General features: G+C 37.4%; 1 long non-coding RNA gene across 1 annotated transcript; it reads left to right on the top strand.

The window, feature by feature from the left end:
• Positions 1-1,141: 1,141 nt before the first annotated feature.
• Positions 1,142-3,732, top strand: LOC116730323 (uncharacterized). Its single transcript, XR_004341300.1, has 2 exons — positions 1,142-2,622; positions 3,305-3,732. It is a non-coding gene; the product is annotated as an uncharacterized LOC116730323 (long non-coding RNA).
• Positions 3,733-21,514: the final 17,782 nt, after the last annotated feature.

The raw sequence follows: 21,514 nt of genomic DNA, 5'->3' as shown, positions 1-21,514 counted from the left end.
TCATCTCATGTGCTGCATATCATGAGACATGTTTTTGCGCAAAAGACTTTTCCTTGTTTCATCTTTGTTCAAAGCTCTTGCTAAACTAAATATAACACCTACATAAACTTCTTTATTTGCATCTCTTTTGCTGAATTTGTTTCTCATTAACACCCCCACCCCACCACCACCCTTATGATTCCACTCATGTTTAAACCTCAGCTTCCTAATCAAAGTAATTGGGTCATTTTTAAAGCAACATGCCAGCATGCTAAATTGCCTGAGTCAAAAAGACACCAGCGGACAGGAATACATGATTAGAGCCAATAAATTACAGATCTACTAATGTATGCTTTAAGCGCTGTGAGCTGGGACTGTTTTATCTCTATACAGATTTTAATGAGATTTTATACCTTGAAGAGAATTGTTTTTCAACTGCACAAAAGCCAGTCCTTGGTCTGTTATTCTTTATCACCCACTGGTTTGAAAGAGCAGAAATGGAAAACCTTTGCAGAGGTTAGTTAAGTACAGTTGAAACCAGACTGTGTAAAATTACAGTAACCTTTTTTTTTCCTCTTATCATCTAACATACATTTCCTTAGTGATGAACTGTATGACTTGAATGTCTTTCTATACGTGTCTGGTATACTAACAGTTTAAACTACATATACATCCCACCAAATAATCTGATAATTTTTGTGCACCGTATTTTCCGGACTATAGAGCGGATCCTCACTATAAGCCTCACCCACAAAGTTGAAACAAAACAAAAAACAAAAAAACTGGAAAGATGTATATATAAGCCTCACCAGGCTATAAGCCGCTGGTATCTCCGTCGCTCTCGGTTTTCCACAAGGACGCAGCCCTGCGTCTAAAATGTCGAACCATGGATTCCTTCACGCCGAGCTTACGTGCAGCGGCTATCGATCTGTACTGCCAGATCGATAGCCCTCAACTTAAAAACTGCATCATATGAACTTCTTTGTGTTATTTACATGATGAGGGGGTATGAGTTTGAAAACCTTTCTCCATCGTACCTGCTGCTATGTACTTGTTCTAAATGAAAATCAGCAGTTTCTTCTTTGATTTCCAATTTTGACTTCCAATGATTCACTTCCTGCTAAAGAGCTCCCTGGTGGTTGAAGAAAAATCCACAGAAAAGCCGCACCGGGCCTAAAAGCTGCATGGTTCAAAGCGTGGGAAAAAAGTAGCGGCTTATAGTCTGAAAAATGCGGTTAATTCAAAGAATTGGGGAACGTATTTCATTTTGAAATCAAGTTCTCAGAGTTTGGTAGAAGAGTGGAGAGGCACAGATTCCCCACTGCTTGAAGTTCAGTGTAAATATTCAGGAGTGATTTGGTGTTGGTCCACAGTAAACTTCAATCAATGACCAGCTTTTAGACAGAATGTTTGGTTTTCATTATCTGGAAGCCTTGATCATCAAGAGTATAAGGCTTGACATATTTCACTATTTGTAATAAATCTGCATAGTATACAAGTTTCACTATCTGAAATAAGTGACAAAAAAATTGTAAGTTTTTTTTTTATTTTTACAATATATCAAAATATTATGGCATGAACCTGTACAGTGTATGAGAACTTCAGGTTTCAGTTGTAATTCTGAAGTGGCATAATGGACTGTTTCTCCTCCGGCTTCATCTACTGTCATGGTTTTCTGCTTTACTGTCAACAGAATGTTTTGTTCTGTTTTTCTCCAAATTTCAGATTGACAGGAACGACAGCACAGAGTGAATGGAAAATTTCTGGATTGCGCACGAGCAGAGAGGCATACAAACATAACTCAAGGAATCATGTTGGAGGTGCACATGTCTGGCTGGATATGTTTTTATAACATGCAAACAAAAAAACGTCAATCCCTGAGGTGGATTTTTTTTTCAGTTCAGCTTTTAAAACAAATGTGTTTTGCTAGTGTATTTTAGTGAAATAAAGGGCTACAGACTTTGTAATAAGTGAAACAGGACGAATAGATTTAGGCGGAATTTTATTACTTATTAGATTTATATGGATTTGTTCCACATACCACAATTCATCTTGACTGAAAACTAAGTGAAAGTAAATCCTAACGAGTCCAGACATGGATATTAAAGATGGCTTAAGTGCATTGTTGGAATTTTGTCTGATCTGTGTTGCCTTTTGGGAGGAGGGGGGTAACAAGACTGACTGGCTCATTCGTCCGCGGTGTCTCTTTCCTTGAACACAAGTGTGGGCATGTTCACATATCAAACCTATCTGTTTCACGACTTTCGTTCTGTGCAGGTCAGCCAACTCCAGAGCTCCCTCTTCCCCATGCCGTTTCAGAGCTGCCGCACCCCCTCCTGTCGCATTCCAGCTTCAGCAGCCCCGAGAGAGCTGTAACACTGGGAAAGCTTTACCCCAGCAGTCAAGGCTGTTCGTGGTCAAGCGCCGCTGTGACACGAGAGAGCTCAGATCGTCTGTCATTCTGTCTGCAGGCGACACAGTACACCCATCACTGTCTGTCTGACACCACAGCTGTGATACAATCTCGTCTTCTCTGTGTGGTTCCAGTCTGCCGGTGCAGATGGACGCAGGGAGGGGCCGTCGTAATAAACGGATGGACACAGAAGAGGAGAAAGTGTGGGGGGCTTCTGTCACTAGTCTAAGGTTAGTTCATGCAGAGTAATAACTCAAAGGTCCCTCGACACGTTTCAGCTTCCTGTACTGAATAATGAATGTGCAGGGCTTCCATTAGTGTTGAAAGCAGCAATCATTTTGCTGGGCCTGATGATTACTCATGCACTGGGATTCAGGGATGGGTGGGGAAAGTTCCATGGGAATAAATTAGTGTCTCCTGGATTGTGTTTGCAGTGGAAATATTCCGTACGTGAATGGGTGTGCTCCTGTGTATTTTAAATAAGTGATTTTATATTTTTGAAAAATCACACCTTATAGATGCATAAATTCTGCATCTACAAGGTGCCTTTGAAATGTTCTCAACTTTATTGTCCTGTTTTTTACTTTTTCTGTTACCACCACGGACTTCAACATATTTTATTAGAATTTGAGTGGGTTTTTTTGTTGTTGTTTTTTTTACAAATAAAAATCATACAACTCCAAACACCAAATTGAATTGGGGCCTAGATGTTGACTGATCTACTCTACCAAATGAACATGGTTCGATATAACGTAAATTATTCAACTGTAGATCAATTGTGGAGCTTTTTGTGATCTCAGTCATTTTCCCGCTGTAAAGTGAACTATTGCACCAGTCTCAAGTTTTTTTACAGTCCTCTGGTGGGAAGTATTCTCCTGTATTTATGGCCATTCTCCTTTCCATCAATTGCAGACCAGTTTTCTTCACTGAAGACAAGCCTATACACAGCATGCTGCCATCGCTATGCATCACTATGGGGATAATGTGTTCACGTCTTACAACTGTACCATTTTTAAGATTCTTGCAGTTTCTTCTGAATTGGCTGGTGTCAAACTGCAAACATAACTTCATGTGCACAAACCATTCAGAGCTTCAGTAGTTTTGTTATGTTGAAGCCTTCCTTTTTGCTATTCCTCTGCATGTAAATTAGCTATTCTTTGCCACAATTGCCTTTGAAAAGGCATGTTTGTTGTGTAGCATTGTATTTCGAACTGTCAGAGTAAAAGGAAAGAGGAAAGGGGGGAAGATTTCTTTTACTGAAAACCGTATAAACATTTCCTTCCCCTTCAAAATGATGTCATACATCTTGTTGGTCTGTCACATAAAATCCTATTAAAATACATTACAGTCAGTGGTTTTAATGTGACAAAATGTGGGAAAGGTAAAGCGACATGAATAGTTTATGTCAGGCACTGTAAATATGCTTAATGAATGAGCTATGATCCTCTTTGAATCTAGGAATTGAGGTCTTGGCAGCATGTTCTCTGCTCTTCCTCAGAAGCATTTAGTTGAGGATGTACTATTATAATAAATGCACCAAAGATAGATAAGACAGCTTTGCAACCACAGGGTGACAGAGTTACAGTTCTGTAGCATTAATCTCAGCACTTATCTCATCTCATGAGTAGAAGCACCACATAAATCCCCCCCCCCCACACACACACACACACTCCCCCTACTCAAAAAAATAGCTGACTTTATAGTCAGTGCTCTACTTTCAGTTTCTTGGCATCAATTAGTGGGCAGATGGTGCTCGTGTTAAATGTGAGAGGTCGTGTACTCAATCAGTGTTTTTTTCAGGATGACGCAGTTCCTAAAGCAGTTTCACTCCTGGTTTCATTATGACAGAAATACAGGCAGTGAGCAGAAAGACGTCAAGGCTGTTGCTACAACAAGACGTGGCCCACAGCCTCCCAAACTGCAGCCTTATTCCACCGTTCTCCGTGGTCTCACAGGTCTGTTTTTGCCAGTACACTGTTACGCAGAGGTTTTCAGAAGAACAGCCAGTTGCCATGTTGCCAATGAATGGGCTAGTGTTCCTAATTTCTTCTGTAGCCATGGAGAGAAAGCAGAAGGCTTAGTTTATGGATGCACTGTACTCCCGATCTCCATCTGGTTTCAATGCAGCAGAGGGGTGGTGGGAGAATGTGCATGAGTGTGGATCAGAAACAGCAGTGGGCCATTGAAATTCAGTGCTACACAAGGGGGACTCTCTTGCAAGAGTGAAATCAGGAGAGGAGAAAGGAGATGTACTGTGGAGCAACTTGATTAAAGAATCAGTGTCCAATCTCCTGGATTACAACCCTTGACCTGGCACGCCAAATCCCCTATTTAATAAGTCAGGAATGGAATTCTCTCTCTCTCCTTCCTGTTAACTGGCTCATTGACTGAAGTGTGCTAAGTACTTTCTGGTGATGTTTCTTTGTAAATTAGGGGGAGGAGGTGGGGAAGAAAGCTTAAGAACATCTGACCATTATTAACAAAGTCATGAGTCCATAATTTTTTTTTTTTTAAAGATGAATTACCCTTTGTGATTTGGCTTTTATCCAGCTCTTAAAAGGCGAGATTAGAAATGGAGGTAACCTCCTAAAGTTCCACTGAAATATTTAGCAGCTAATGTGCATGCAGCTGAGCAGAGTGCATGCTCTCATATCAAATTGGAGTTTACTGTAGGGCATGTGCAAGCAAAGAGTGTTGTGGTTTGCATGCATCTTCTCACTAACTTCCACCCTCTGCAGACTTAAATCCAGTTCAAGTAACCACCAACGAGAAGGATGGAACATTTTCAACAAGGTATCCAGATGAAATTTTAACAGATTCTTGAAGATGAGCATGATTCCTTTTAACTGTGGTACATTTTCTGTGGGCTCAATGGACAGTATAAATACAGACTGGAAACAAATGCACTCCACATCTTAGAGTTCAAAATGAGCAGTCGATTGTGGCATTAGCAGATCCGCAATGTGACACTTTAATAATTATTTTTCATATGGGATAAACTGGAAACATATGTCAGTTGACAAGAAACAGTTGCGCCAGTGGTATTTCCAATGCATTCAGCTTGATGTTCAAAATACTCCTTAGAGATGTCCGAACAGGACATGAGTTTGATAGAAGCAACAGAAATTGAATGGACCAGATTGAAGCACATTCATGAGCTTACAATGCCCCAGTCAAAGTCCAGACTTAAATGCAAAGTCCAATTGAGAACATGTGGTATAATATGAAAATTGATATTTGAAAACGTTTTCTATACAAATTGAAATGTTTTGCAGGAAAAAGAATGAGGAAAATTGTAGTCCCTACATGTACACAGGTGGTAGAGATGTACTTTAAAAGAGTAGGAGTCCGTAATTTAAGAAGTGGCTCATCAAAGTTTTATTTCTGTGTAGCTCTATAAAAAATGCACTGCCACACGTTTTATATTATATTTGCAGAAATTTGACAAATTACACAATGATCCTCCACTTCATTTACATGCTTTTTCTTTGCATATCATATAAAATCCCAATGAATAGCATGAAAGTGTTGACAGCAAAATCCAATGACATGATTACTTTCATCTCTATTATTTAAAGGTTTATGTAGTTCTAGCCTGAAGATTTATATTCCCTAGTGACAAGACTTTTAATGGTTCTTCAGCAGAAGTAATAGCTGTGTCAGGGCATTAAAGGAGGGGAAAGGTCAGCGTTCTGGGCAAAAAAAAAGTGACCTGTTGGAATTTTATCCCCTTTCTACCCATGAGGCTGAAAGTGTTGAGAGCACTTTGGATTGGAGGAGGGGTAGGAAAACAAGCCACATATGGCCACACTTTCAGGCAAACATTTGAAGAACAACAAAGAGTTAGTTTGTTTTATAAAGATCTCTTTGCTTTTTTTCCTCCATTAACTGCGTGCCTCGCAGTAATACGTAAGATTGTGATAATTTAGCTTTTTTTTTTCTTTTTTAGCTGAAAAGCATATTCTTTAAAGAACATTTATCAAGCAATTTTACATGCCACTCTCTAGAAGAAAGATAACACCAGAAGCTGAATAAGTTACACACTGAGGCAAATTAAATGCATCAAGATCATATGTTATAACTTGAATTCAATCTGAGTCACAGCTGTCATCCATCTCTAAAGTATATTACTATGAATGTATATTACTAAAATCCCACCTCGTTTTTAACATATTCCTGTTAGACTCTAGTTTGTGCTGCTGTGGATCAGTGGTAGAGTTGTCTTTTTTCAATCAAGAGATCAATGGTTCTCTCCCCATAAACTGACCCCTCTACAGCTCTCTAAAATGTCCTGTGTATTTAGAATGCAAACGAAAGCCTGTGCATGGTGGGAAGCACTTTTTCAAAGATGCAATATGATATAAAACATTGGGGCCGTTACTACACTTCAGACGTAGTTCTATTGCCTAAACTGTTTTGTAGAAATAGTGTTGGTTTAAATTTCTGAGCTAGAAAATAGATTATAGTTCTCATGTAGTTTAAGCTTTTCAGTAAATTTACCCTGCTCACGTCAGCCCATAAAAAACCAGCTTCTTTCACAGGAAGAGCTTAAGCTTGATCATTTACGGAGCAAGGCTTTCCCAGACACCTTGAGATTGAGTGTATTTTACCTGCCTGTGCTCCGCTGGTGCCTGGAATTACCAATGTGGAAGACGAGGCGTTCACCACTGATAGATTTGTGTCCCGCAGGATATGGAGTTTGTATCGCTGTTGCCTGTCAGCACATACATTATCCCGTTTAAGCAAGAATGATCACTGCTATTAAGAACAAAGCAGGTCCAATTGAATAATTTAGCAAACCAGGTTGAGGTGGCAGTGACTCAGCGGTGATAAAAGAAAAGAAGAATTGATCAAACAGTCAAAACTCAGCAGCAGTGCTGGTATAAATGATAAAATGAGATCAAAGTGATTAGTTGTGGTTCCCTGCTATTATTTTATTCTTAGTTTAACCGCAGGGATTCTGACTCTGGTCTTCTTCACTACAACAGCTCACTTTTGCATGTTTCAAAAATACCTAACAGTGAATGGGGCTGGGAGACTCTTAATGTGTAACATGAGAGGTAATATGTTGCGTGGTGTTGGATTCATCTTGTTACTTTGATCATTTTACTTCATTAGTTGTAGAAGTTCCTTGGTAGAAAAAATAACATAAGTCTATTTGCAGGTCTCCATGTAAGCCTGAGTTTGCCTCCTCACTTCATCTCGTTCAGTCTCAAACTGATAAAATTATTTGTGTGCCATGCCTCCCTCTAGAGGAAAACAACGTTAAGTGCTGAACAGAAACAAAAAACAATCTGTGTAAAGCTTGCTTAAGTTATAGAAGTGAATATTTTTAAAATTGTGATAGCTTTAATAATTACAGTTGTAGCCAATATCCACAGGCTTCTAGATCAAAGTTTTTAATTATGCAAGTTCATTTTAAAAAAAATATTTTCTTGGAACTTACTGTGAAAAGCAAAAAACTGTGTATTAGTTATAAAGTGCAAGGAAAATGATACAAGATTTACAGGGTTTATTTCTAAAAAAAAATTCAAAGTGTGGCCTGAAATTGTATATAGAAAGGCCAATTAAAGTCCAGGCTTAAGTTAATTCAGTTCCAATTCAATCAATTCAGTTTATATATCTAATTAAGAATCTTTGGCTTAGATTAGAAAATTGATTTTAGCAAATGCTGTCCATGAGATTTGATTGAACATGAGCTTTTCTGTAACAAAATAAATAAAAAAAATGGGCATATTCTTTGCTTATAATATAAAAGCTGGTACAGACTTTACCTGAAAGAATTAAAGTAAAATTATTGAAGCAAAAAGGGATTTTACAAACTAATCACTCGGGGGAGCTGAATACACACCACACAAAGCATTTATCTTCTTTTTCTACTTCACGTATATTCTCTAGGGTTTCTTTTTTTTAAAATTATACATTATGTCACATTGGTTGTTGTAAGGTGACAAAATATTCCTTTTCAAAGCATTGCATAAAATATTTACTTTTATATAAAATTAACACACATGCTGGTCTGCTTGTCAAGATGTTTTGTATTCCAGGGGACAAAAGAGGCCAGAGTCCACCTCAGTGGCCAAAGGATGCCATGTCAGCAGGACTAACATGGAGACACACAACTCTGAACACTTACTCCAATGATTTGACAATTAACCTATATGCAAAGTCAAATCAGTGACCTCCTTGCTATAAGACCTCTGAACTAACATCCAAACTTGCAAATTTTCAGATACAGCATAACCAAAATTAAACGCTGCATTGTGCTTTCAAACTGGTTCTGTCAGAGGAAATTTGACATCAGTCAGCACATCTGCATAATGCCTGAAATGTAATGTTTTGTATTTTATTTCAAGAAATAAAATGATAACATGGAATGGAAAATCAACATAGAATTTTCATTGTTGCATATGGAAATATGTATGCAAAGATTGCCTGGAGAGCAGAGGGGGTTCTAGCCTATCTGTCAACCTGGGCAAATCGCCTTTCCGGTGCCCAGATCCTCCAGTTGTAAGAAATGGGAAAGGGAGAGTATTTGAGGAGCCGGGGGCCAAAAGCGGGTGAGGGAATGCAGTATTTAATTTTGGGCGGTTGCCCATGATGTCGCCCATTTCAGCAACCGCCACTGCCTGCAGTATCTTCATAACAGCTGTGACATTCAGAAAGTAGAGTCAGAATTTGGGCAAAGCAGCATGGTCATGACTGGTTGCGGTGCCACATAAGTGGCAGGAATATTTTCTTGGCACTCTTTAGCCTGTCAGAGCACTGTGACTGACCGTTTCCATTCCTTTATGACAACAGTCTACCCATTACACTGTTGCTAAGCTCCAATAATTTCCAGCTGTGCAGGATGAAAATCTGCAAAAAATACATGATTCTATCACATCAATATGGACCAAAACCTCAAATGGATTTCTTTGTGTCCCTGTTAAATCTGTGTCACACAGAAAATGCATTTAACAAGGAGAGAATTGGAACTTGCAAGGGGTGTGGCTGGTTAGTGAGGATGAGAGCATAAAATTGACCAAAGGATTTCAACGTGCTGCAGCATTAAGAATTCATTTTACTGCAATAAAAGGATCAAGGGGCCTTTAGTAAACAGCCTCAGTGAGAGCGTGCATGCTGCCACAGCAACATACTCTTTGATGAAAAGTTTTGCATCACCTTTCTTGAGCTAAGCTGAAAGCCTCAGAAAGTTTGGATCTGTGTTCCTGCACACCTTGAATCTTAGCGTTTGTTGTCTTCATTTGTAAATTTTAATCTGATTGCTGTCCAAACTGATGTGCATTGAAATTCACCTGAGTCCCTGAAAGTGATCCATTCATTTTTTTTTAAATTATTTGTAGAAGCAACTCAGCCATGTGGAGGCAGCGTCTGAATGCTGGTATCCTTGAGTACCTGTAGAGTGTACAATAACCACACATACTGTAGTATATTGTGCTTTAAATTGCTTCTTGGATCGCAATTCCAGCTTTGTCCAGAAGAGGCTGCTGCACACATAAAATCTGTCTGTCTGTGATATTTGCTGATTTCTTATGCGATTATAAAAATTAGCAGTTTGTATCATGAACATTTGGATTTTTTTCTACGTTTTCTTCATTTCAGATCCTACACCCAAAATGAGCCAAGAGAATGAAATCTTAATCAACGAGTGTGGGTAAGTCTGAGAGCCAACAAACCTTCTGATGGAATAAAGTCCTAAAATAATAGAGCTATAAATACCGTTGACATATCAAGCGTTGTGAGGGTGGAGTACAACATCCACGCCCCGCACCCTGACAGCCAGCACAATCATCATGATCCCTCTCCTGTTGTTTTGTTCCACATTATGCCTCGCCAGAGGTCTTTCTTCTCTACAAAATGTGAATCCTAAAGTCAAATGTTCCATTCCACAGCTAAAATGCCACTTATGTCACTGAGAAAATGTTAAAATCATTTGGCCTAAGCTAGGCACTCCTATGAAGTGGAAAAAAAAAAAAAAAGAAAACTTGGGAAAAAAAAAAAAAACCAGAGATCAAAACTGGGAAACTAATAGAACCAGTAGAAAAGCTAGCAGCAGAAATATTTAAGTGATGTAATTTAAAACTTTAAGTTACATTATGTATTTTAGTTGCGGTCTTAAAATATCAAACTTGTTTTTTTTCTTCTTTTCTTTTACTCCATGGTATCTGACAGAATTATTTCCAGCACAGTCACAACCTTTGTGTTCTACTAAGCACCATGAAAGAAAGAGCATGCACAAAAACAAACAAAAATCAAACAAACAAAAGTAAACAGAAACCTCGTTTCCATGATACCCCCAAACAGATTGTCAGTGTGAGACAGTTGTCTGGATTTCTGGCCTTGAGGCTGTAGTTTTGTGGCAATGACACAACAGGAGTCACTTTATATAAACACTAATGATGTTAGACACCGCAGGAAAATAAGCAGACAGAATTCACCAGAATGTGTTTCATCTCAAAGACTTCACAACTCCATATTGGTTCTTAAACCTGTCTCTCAAGTTTGCTATACTTTAGTTACCTTTTGTCTTTTACTTTATCGTTCCAATGTTTTCAGTACAGGGTCTGTCTTTCCCATATAGTAATTTAAATGTCAAAGTTGTTTTGTTGTCTTAGATTCCAAAGCCAGATTCTTTTTTTTAAATCCATAAACATCATTGGAAAGAGTAAGTTATTGTTTGGATGTCATTTGATTTCAAATCCAGATGTATTTCAGAGGAAAATCCAGCTCTGAGTATTGAAAAATTGACATTGCTTTGGTGTTGTTTAAAAACAAACTTTGAAGATCTCAAAAAAAACTGTTTCATCTGTCACATGAAAATGACAGATTACATTGAAATGTTAGCCCACCAAAGTCTGGCCTTCAACCTACACTGACATGATGGAAAAGGAAAACATTAATCAGAAAAGCAGCAAATCGCCCAAAATTTCTGTAAGCGCTACAGAACTCAGGTGACTGACTCTTTTAACAACACACATATTAGTTGTGTCCTCCACTAATCTGGCTTTTGTTGAAGAATAGTGGGAAGGAAAAAGAACAAAAAAAGTCGTCCAGTGACAGTTTACCACATGCAATTTAAAAAAACAAACGAACATTTGAAAGAACATGTTTTCCTTATCTAACTTGATTTGGTTTCATGACACAAAAATGCTGTTTTCAACAGTGACAAGGAAGCAATCCAAAGCTAATTGGGATGCAGATGGACCTGAATGCATGGAGACAAACAGCCACATATTCTACAGAATGGCTTAAATCAAAGCGCATGTGTTAGCATAGGCTTTGTCAAAGCATATGCATTCTCAGTCAAAGTTTAGTCGTAACTCCTATTGAGAAACGGAGATAAGAGTTTCTTCTTATCTGCAGTCGCAGAAGGTCTTTGTCCAATCTGACTGTGTTAGGATCCTAGGTTGTTTTGAGGTTTGTTTATTATTTTGTGTTCCTTAGTTTCCTTTATTAGATCAGTCTTGTTTCTGTTTTACTTTAGTTCAGTCCTTCCTTGATGATTCTAGTTTATTGTGTTTAGTTCTCGTCTCTAGTTATTTTTTATTACTCTAGTTTAATTATGTTTCTTAGGTCTAGTGCAGTGTTTCCTCTAACGTTTTCTGCCTGAGAACCACTTAATCTATTTAGCAAACAATCTAACTTGAAATTGCTCCGCAATAACATCTTAATATATACAACTTGAAGTGAAAATATTTATCTCTTAACACTTATTGTTGTTTTCTTTGTTTATCCTAATGAGTAGGATGGTGCAGTTTGGTTAACATGACTGGCTAAGATGAAACCATGAACAAGTCTGCTGGGGCATTTTGAATTATTCACTCCTCTGAAGGAGTGGATTCTAAAAATTTTCTTTTCTTTTCCATGTGTTTGACATCATTCCAATGATTTGGCAGAAACAAAAATCATCTTCTGCACCATTAAATGTAAAAATTATACACCCATTTCTATCAATTGTATTTAACTATTGTATTTAATTAATCATTTTTAATTAAATAAAAACAAAAATAGCTGTTGGTGTGTACGCATAGTAGCATAAGCAAACCAAGTCATAAAAAACAAAGAACAGGTCTCTTTAACTGAGACTTGAGACCTACTCTTCACTTCATAGAGGTGTTCAAAAGAATTGAATCGCTCATGAAGGACACATCGATACTCTCAGCAGATTGGACTTGGCTTCCTCCGATCACATAAGTGGTCCAGCCATTATGTTATGTCCATGGGTATCATCAGTTTTTCTTTTGAGTGACCCAGTTATAAGCCACTTAACCGTTATATTTTGAAACATAATCATTTGCTTGTGTTGCACTTTGAGCTCACATCACAGCAAATAAACGGCAGCACTGATAAACGGCCATTTACCTGCAGTACCTTGAAGAGCACCAGTGGTCCAGGGGATCAGAGTTTGATAAAGACTGATCTAGGTATTCTTCAGTGTTAGATTTATTTCCTAGTCCCCTGTGTAAACTCCCTTGTGCCCAGTGCCACTTTCTCTCCTCCCTCTCTCACTCTCTCTCACCTCAAACCTGCAACTCATTTCTAAGCAATCATCTGTTCCATGTTCAGCAATCAACCTCCCCAGTGTATATACAACTCATTCTCAGTTCCTCCTTGCTGGTTCATCCCATTTAATCTTGTTAGATCCATTTCCCACAGTCATGTTCCTTCTGCTTTTGTTTATTCCTGATGTTTTGGTGTCCTCTGGATCCCTTTGGTCCCATGTTTTGTTTTTTGTAAGTCTTGGTTTGCATTTTTTTTCCCATTAAATATTCAAATCTACTCACCACCTCAGCTTCTCTGCATTTGGATCCACTCAACAAACACACAAAATGACAGATGGAGTTTGTCTTTGTTTTTACTTCAGTCTCTAGATCTGAAAAGCTAGTGGAAACATCCGTAGTTCAAAAGCCTTGGAGTTGTAATGTTAGCAAAAAGGGTTTGTACAACCAACTTTGAAAACAGAAGTTGGAAAAAACAACACAATATAACATTATCCCTTTGCTCCAAGAAAAAAACTGAATGGAACAGTAAGTGTTTGAGCCAAAATGAACTATATATGAGCCATAATAAGCTTATCACATTCCCCCCGGTTTGATTTTATAAATCTTCTTGCTTCAAGGGCCATGTTGAGCTGTAAAAGCCAAAGGGAACACGTGCGTTTCTATTTTATGGCATTTACAACTTCTGGCTGATTTTACATTTGGTTTTGCCAAAGTTAGCAAGGATATGTGAGGTTTGTAGATATCTCACAAATGCTGTAAAGCAGACATCACTGTTTCCTATCAAAATAAGTGCTGACCTAGAGCTTTGTCAACCAGCGTTCATGAAAAAAAAAACCCTCAGAGTTCACATCAAATACCTTATTGCAGATGGTTCATATCATGGTCAAACAGTGGCTTAATGCAATAGAGACCTGGTAGGCTTAATGGCGTGGTCCTGGGAGGGTTCCAGCTACACGTGTGGGGCTCAGCCAGTCATACAAGCCTGTGAACACACCCAAATATGTGCACTATATGTATTGCATACTTTATTTAGGTCCCCTTGACACTGCTATAACAATCTTAGAACTACTGTGGTTCTGCTGTTGTGACCATTTCCACTTGAATTAGGAGAATGCAGCGGAATGTAAAATCCAATCCAAGTCTTATCAGGAGCCAAAGGTGCAGCCATAGCTGTATACCTTCATGGGGTGTGAATGCAGGAGGATGAATTTTAAGCTTTAGCAGCTTGAAAATGTGTATGACCTGAATTATGGATTTATGTGAATCCATAATTCACATAAAAGTGTGAGAAAGTGTGAGGACAAATTGGAGTGTGACCTGAAACCAAGAGTGAGGACATAAAGCTGTACGAAATACCAGTAGCGATATTACTTTAATCTAGCACATTTCAATCACAGGGAAAGCTTTGAAGTGTCAGGTACTAGATATGCGGGGGCCATAATCTAAAATTTTATTCACGTAGAACTGTGTCTCATTTAATCTAGTATGGCATGCATGTTGCCATGTTGAAAGGTTAAGATGAGAAATCCATCATGCAATTCCAGGGGCCTGGGATTGCATAGTAATTGTAAAAGTATCCAGAAACTTTAAACCTTTCTGAAGTTTTTTATACTACAACGGGAGACCTATATGTCTTTTATATTAGAATTATTTCTGTAATACTGGGATAAACCAGAGGACAACTAGGCAGTGGATAGAAAAAATGTATGTGTTAAAAAAGATTTAAAAAAAAAGATGCTTCCTTTTCATTCAGGTCCATTAGGTAAATATTAGTGTTTTGTGGTATGTTGGCATCTTTGCACATTTAAAAATTGCCACTCCCTCTCCCCCTTTATCCTAACACCAAGCGCAGTCAAATTAGACACAGCAATTTACAACTATTTTCTCTGATTAAAAGTAGGTCTTAGACATTGAAAAGTCGATTTCAACACGTGAACATGCTTTGCAGCTCTAGCTGTATAGTTAATGTTATCATGCTGGGATGTAAACCTTTGGCCCAATCTCCCTACAGCATTATGCTGCCACTGCCATGTTTCTCCTTGGAGATGGAGTGTTGAGAGTCATGTGCAGTGTTCTATACAAGGTGTAAAGCATTGGTTGCATTTGACCAAAGCCTGGTCAGTCATTTTTGATTATTCTGCTTATTGATACTTGCAAAGGAAAATGCACTGCAAATAAATAAAATAAATAAAAATAAATAATATGCAAAGTATCATTCTAAATTGGTCCGACTAACTGCACACTACACTTGTCATCAATGGCTTTACTTTGTATTGGTTTATCACATACAATTATAATAAAATACATTAAATTTGATCATTAAGACATTTCTAAAGGTTCAGGTAGTGAGAGTCACTATGTGATGAGGGTCAATGTCCTTACTCTTGATTCTTATGTTCTGTAGTATATCAATGAAAATCAGAAGGAAAGATGGTGAGGATAAAGACCTTAGTACATTTTTGCTACTTTATACAAAATGAGAAAATGTTAGTAAATGTTAGTTAAATATAAGTTTAAAAGATTTACAGACAAAAATAAATTATTCTCAAGTGAAGGGTTCTTTTCAGAGTGCAACACATAAATGAGAACCATACATTTGGCATCCAATTCGAAATGGTCTTGCCCCATTAAATTACTACAACTGCATCTTGTGGTACCATGGTCCTGGCACACCTTCCATTGGAATTTTTCAACAAGAGCTGCTACTGGCATCTGCCTTTTACTTTTAAAAACAGCCAGCCTTAATTCCATCCACCACATCTAATGGAAATGGCAGGTCTGACTCTGCAAGATGTTAGGGATGGGGAAAAGGCAATGACGTTTAATCTGTGTCTTTGGTAAGCAATTCCAATGATGTATTTCTTAACATTAAAACATCCTGGGCCTGTAGTTACATGTTTTATTTAACATAATTAAGTGGCAGCTGTGAGATAGCATTATCATGACATTTCAGCTAAAATTCATAAGCTGATCCGATATCCCTTTTGAGAGCATTTTACTCATATATTCTGTAAACCTTTTGTGATAAACATCATAAATCAGACCAGATGTTTGTTATTTGCACTGTTTAGGCAATGATTGTCTTTTGGTAATACACTTCCATTCCACTGCACTCTTTATGTGGTTGGTAATGAGATTTACCAATCACTGTAGCCAATGGGGGGGTGACGGGTGAGAGGTGCAGGGGTGTGGGGGGGCTTTACTTTGACCTGAATGTGGTGCTGTCAGCTTGGGAACTTGTGTAGTGAAGGGTCTGTTGGTGATGAGAAAATGATTTCCACATGACTAAATGTCTCTTGACTACTGTAACATCATGGGTAAATGAATAAAATTCTAGCATGGGACAAAACACCGGTTAGTGATGTCATCTGAATGATTCAAAAACATTCTCCCAGCCTATGACCTTATTCTGTTAGTTTTCCCTGTTGTTAGATATAAACTGAAGGTGCAAAGGTGACTTCACAGCAAACAAAGTGGAATCAATGATTTGTGTAAAGTCTCACACAGAAGGAAAAAGCTGCACATAATTAGCTTGGATGCAGCAGGACAACAGCATACCAGAAGTACAAATGTTTATTTTCAAAGCCAATTCCGCAACGCCCGAGAAAGCTTTACACAACCTATTCCCATTACAGGTCATAAAACTGCAACATGGACCAACTTTATTGACCTGAGTTCACTTCGTGTGACAGATGGACAAGTTTTAAGTTTAAGCTGATGAGTAAATGACTTTAAATGAGGACAAAAAATTACATCACACTAAATATGTTATATTCTTAAATAAAAAAGTACTTCATAAAAACGACATGGCAAATTGAGGTGAGATCATAGCGGAGTTTCAGCAGTGACCAAAAACTTGTCAAGTTTGATTGTTTGTCTTTACCATTTTCCTAAGCCACCAATTTGATTTTTATTTTGATGCTACTGGAAAAGTTCTATATACCTGTTTCTGCCAACTACCGTCCCACAACTGATCTCGTTAAATGCATTAAGTATAATCGGAATACAATATTTCCTCAAAGTCTGAGGCATTTGGTTCCAGACAGTAATTAGTTGGAAGTAAAAATAATTTTTTGATTGGTATGAGTCATGTCTTTGAAATAACACTTTTTGAACAGTTTTTGTGTGTTCTAAGAGCAATTCATTAACTTTCTGTGGGGAAATTAAACATGAAAAATATTTTAATAATTTGCACATTTTAGTGACTGTGCTGTTATAATGTTGTATAAGCAAAGTCTTCAAGATGTTAAGTGTGTGGTAGTTAGAATTTAATGTTGAAAAGTTTTAAACCAAGAGGTCATTTGTAATATGGCAGTAATAAGAATCCCTCTTAACTATAGTTTGATGGAAACCCTCCTGTCATCACAGCCTTCTCTTTGAGAGATGGATATGCATTCCATTTTTAACAACAGAAAAAACTCTGGCTTTGAAAATGCCAATATTCAAAGAGAAGAGCTGAAAACAGCAAATACACATTATAAAAGTAGTGAAAAAAAAGAGAAGAAAACCTTCAGCAAGCGCATTATAATAATTTTGTTTCCATATTGAATGTGTTTTTTTGTATTATATAAGAAGTCTGACATTTCTTTTAACTCCCTGTTTCTATTTGGGGGAAGATGGTGTGCAGGAGGTCAACAGTTGGAATTTTGGTGTCCATGTCGACTATTATGGAGTTCTATTAGAAGTCACAAAAATTTCAGTGGGTGAGTCGTTATGATGGAAGCAGGTTGCTTCAACAACTGTTATGTGATCAAGTTTAATGTTTATTTCAAGTTTAGATTTTCAAAAAACTAGTTAACCATATTAAAATCAAGTGTGAATTAGATTTAAGCTGTAATAGAAAAAAAAAATTATGCATCTACATGCATGAACAATGTTAAATGCATAATAATGTATAATACACTGAACTCTAAAGATAAGAAAATGTGTATATAATAACTTATTTAGCCAGATAAAAACCTCACCGAGATCTACCATCTCTTTTTCCAAGAAGGACCTAGCAAGACACTGTTTATTAGCATTTACATTCACGAAAAATGCTCATGTCTCCCTGTCTGGCAGTCCAGTGTGTGAGTTTTGGTTTGAGAGTTGCCAGAAGAATGCCACTTTCCTGATTGTATTGTGTCAAGTGAAAAACTGGGGTTTTTTTTGACTGTGCAGATTTTGAGAACTTTATCCAGCATTTAACGGGCCTCAGTTAGTAAATTAAATCTTCCATTTCATGACAATAGAGTAGGTGAAAATCTTTTCAGACTAAAAAAATAATATGGCAGGAAGACTTGGAATTGTAAAGTAGCATTTGAATTAAGACTTCTGGAACAATTTTGTTTTAGAGGTGAGATCAAAGCAGACATTTTGGGCCATGATGTTTGTCATTTAATGCTCAGTGATAACCAAGCACAGCATTTCTGCGCAAGCATCTGTTATCAGCAGTCAAACATCAAAGTGTTTCTTCCAACAACATTCTCACAGTACAGTACAGCTTCGGACTAAAGATCTGGTTGGTTTTGAAAACTTCTGAGGACATCTGATTGTCCTGCTACAGGTCATTTGATCTGTGTTCCAAGTTAACTTTTATATTCAACGTGAAATCCCACTGGGCTAAGAACAACAGATGAAATAATTCTCATAAGGCATTCAGATGAAATAAAACATATCCTGAAGGCCATAAAAAAAGAGAGCTTTTTTTAAACTAACCAGAGCCAGATGGAATAAATCAATATTGTACTTCTTTTTTGTTAGCATCGTCACAGAAAGTTGTGATCTGTGTGTTGCACCCTTAAAAAGAACTAAAAAACTCAAAGGTCTTCGCTTTTGTGCAACTTTATTAAACAAAATCCACGGTTCGAGCATACAGCGTGTGTAGTTTTCTCTCTTTTCATATCTATCCACAGGTCATGAACTTTTAACTCCCATCATGCATTGTGCCTTTCTTAAAGGGGTATTATCATGACAGAAATCTATGAAATAAAAAAATAATTAGCTTGAGCACATATTTAGTCATAAACCAAATGAATTGTTCTAACTAAATACTAAATCAAATGAATGCTTGCCCAATAAGATAATTATACCTATTAATTTAACATTATCACGTTCTTAACATATTTCCAGGGCTTTACATGTGCAAAATTTAAATAACAGCAGATGATATTGATTTGAAAATATTGTAAGCTAGACCCTTTCTGTAAAACATTTACAAAATATGATTTTCCATTTATGATATAACATAGTAAATATAACGAGTATTGGTATAATTTTCAACTTTTAGGGATAAGCAAAACCAACTTAACCTTAACATGAAGATGACTGATGATGAATATAGATAAGCTGTTGGGTTTTTTCTTCAGTCTTAGAGTGCCCTGCAAGATGCCTCTTTATGTTTTGCTTTAGTGTTTAGGACATCCGGTAAAGCAGTTTGAGAGCAAAACCAACTTGTCACTTGTCACATTTAGTTCATAGCAAAGTGAAAAACATCACAAAATATTTTTAACTTTGCAGAATTTGCATTGCTGTTGTGCAAAACTTTGAATTTAGTGTTCAGCCAAGAGTAACTGCACAGCAGCAGCAATATATTAAGAAGCAGTATGTGCCCTGCAGATGACTGAACATCACACATAAATATAACACAATAGTAACAACGGATTGGTTAGTATTCTGTCCTGAAATGCCACAATGTGCCTGTCCAGGCTTCCAAAAGTGACTCAATTAGACATTCAAATGTGCAATTGTGTCATTTGACAGAGAGGTTGTCACAATTATATCATTACCCTTTAATTGAGTAAAATCAAAATGTCAGACAATAACTTTGCCCGATGAGTTTGCATTTCCAAAAGAAAGGGGAAAAAAAAATAAAAGCAGGACTTCTTAGCACTTCTGATCTGATTCTCTTTGACAAATCTGTCATGCAAACCTCAACATCTGCTGATGTTTCTCCCAATAGTCTGTGTTTTCTGAAGAGGGAATCTGTAGTTGCAGTGGTATTTAATATTATTGCAAAATTCCGTTTCAACCCATATTGTGCTGTCAGTGCTGAGATGTTTTTCTGAAACTTGTGTAGCTTGCGTATAATACCCATTAAAAGACCCAAGCTTTCTAAGTCTGCCGTCCTGCATGAAAACCATTCTCCTTCAGGGCATTCTAAGACCTAATTATGTGTGAGCAGCAAAATTACATCATTGTGAGAGTGTTAGTGTGACTAATGGTCCAGACTGATTTTAAGTGCGGTCAACAGCCGTTATTACAGTACATAACTCTCTTACCATTTTTAGTTTAATGAAATCCAGATCACTGTTGCTCTGTAGTGTGTATGATTTTCTTATGTGAGGAAATGATAGAGGGAGCCTAAAAATTAATAAAGCAGAATCCAAGCTCTGATATTTGTAAATTTTGTACAGCATTACTTTGTGTCAAATAGAACAATGAACAGTAGAGGTTAACTTTAAAGTGAAAAAAATACTTAGTTGTCAGCTCTTTTTAAAAAATAGAATCAAAAAGTGTAGGATGCCTTTCTATTCAGCCATTTCACTGATACCCTTAAACTAAATCAACTGAATGACAACCAGTTGCCTTCAACTCTCAAACAATATATAAATATTGTCTATTTTTGATGTATTCCTAGTGTAAATACAGCTGCTCTGAGCAGGCCTCAGAGACTTGTAGGACATATGTAGATAGATAGCATCATAAAGAGCTAGACAGGTCAAGGATAAAGTTGTGGAGAAGTTTATGGCAGAGTTAAGCTATAAAGGTATATCCCAGGTTTGGGAATCTTACAGAGCACTGTTTGATCCATCAACCGAAACATGTAGGTAGGTAAAATGTAAGACAAAAAACTAATACTACACATTACCCTGAACACACCATCCCGGCTTTTTCTTCAGCAGGAACATTGACACTGGTCAGAGTAGACAGGAAGACTGATGGAGCCGGTTACAGAGCAGTCCTGGAAGAAAACCTGCTGGAGACTGGAGCAGATGTTTACCTTCCAGCAGGACAGCAGCTCCAAACATACAGCCAGAGAAATAACAGTGTAGTTTCAATCAAAGCTGGCATAAATGTAGCCAACTTATAATCATTGGTAAAACTTGAAAATTGATGCACATAAATGTCCTGTATCCAGTTTTATTTTTGTGGCACAACTCCACACTACTTTCATTGCTCTACCACATAATATCATAATATTAGCAGCCTAAGTTTACTGACTATTTTAAGTAACTTGCAATGTAAACACTTTTCTACATAGTGTTGCACATTTAGCAGTAAGAAGCCCTGAAACCTTTTCACAGCTTGTTTTTCCTTAACTGGGGTTTTACAGAGTTCCCATTCTGTATCAGTCTCCTTTAGCTCAAGTGTTTAATCACGAGAAATTGGAGGAGTGGCTTTTAAACACAGTGGGCATGCTATTGACTTAATCTCAAATTAATTACTTGTCTTCATTCTATTGTAAAACGCTTACTGCTCTCTTGAGACTAAACACAGCTGCGGCATTTTTTGCTTGTGTGAACTTGAATAACACTGACCTCAGGATTTTTTTTACTCATGAACACACATCCAGTGACAGAGGCATAAATTCTGTCACCGCATAATTGACATGATCGTGGCAGAGAGAGTCTGGAAC

The sequence above is a fragment of the Xiphophorus hellerii genome, chromosome 2 (genome assembly GCF_003331165.1).
Source record: "Xiphophorus hellerii strain 12219 chromosome 2, Xiphophorus_hellerii-4.1, whole genome shotgun sequence".
Lineage (NCBI taxonomy): Eukaryota > Metazoa > Chordata > Actinopteri > Cyprinodontiformes > Poeciliidae > Xiphophorus > Xiphophorus hellerii.
The sequence above is the reverse complement of the archived record's forward strand: the minus strand, read 5'-3'. Positions and strand labels throughout refer to the sequence as shown.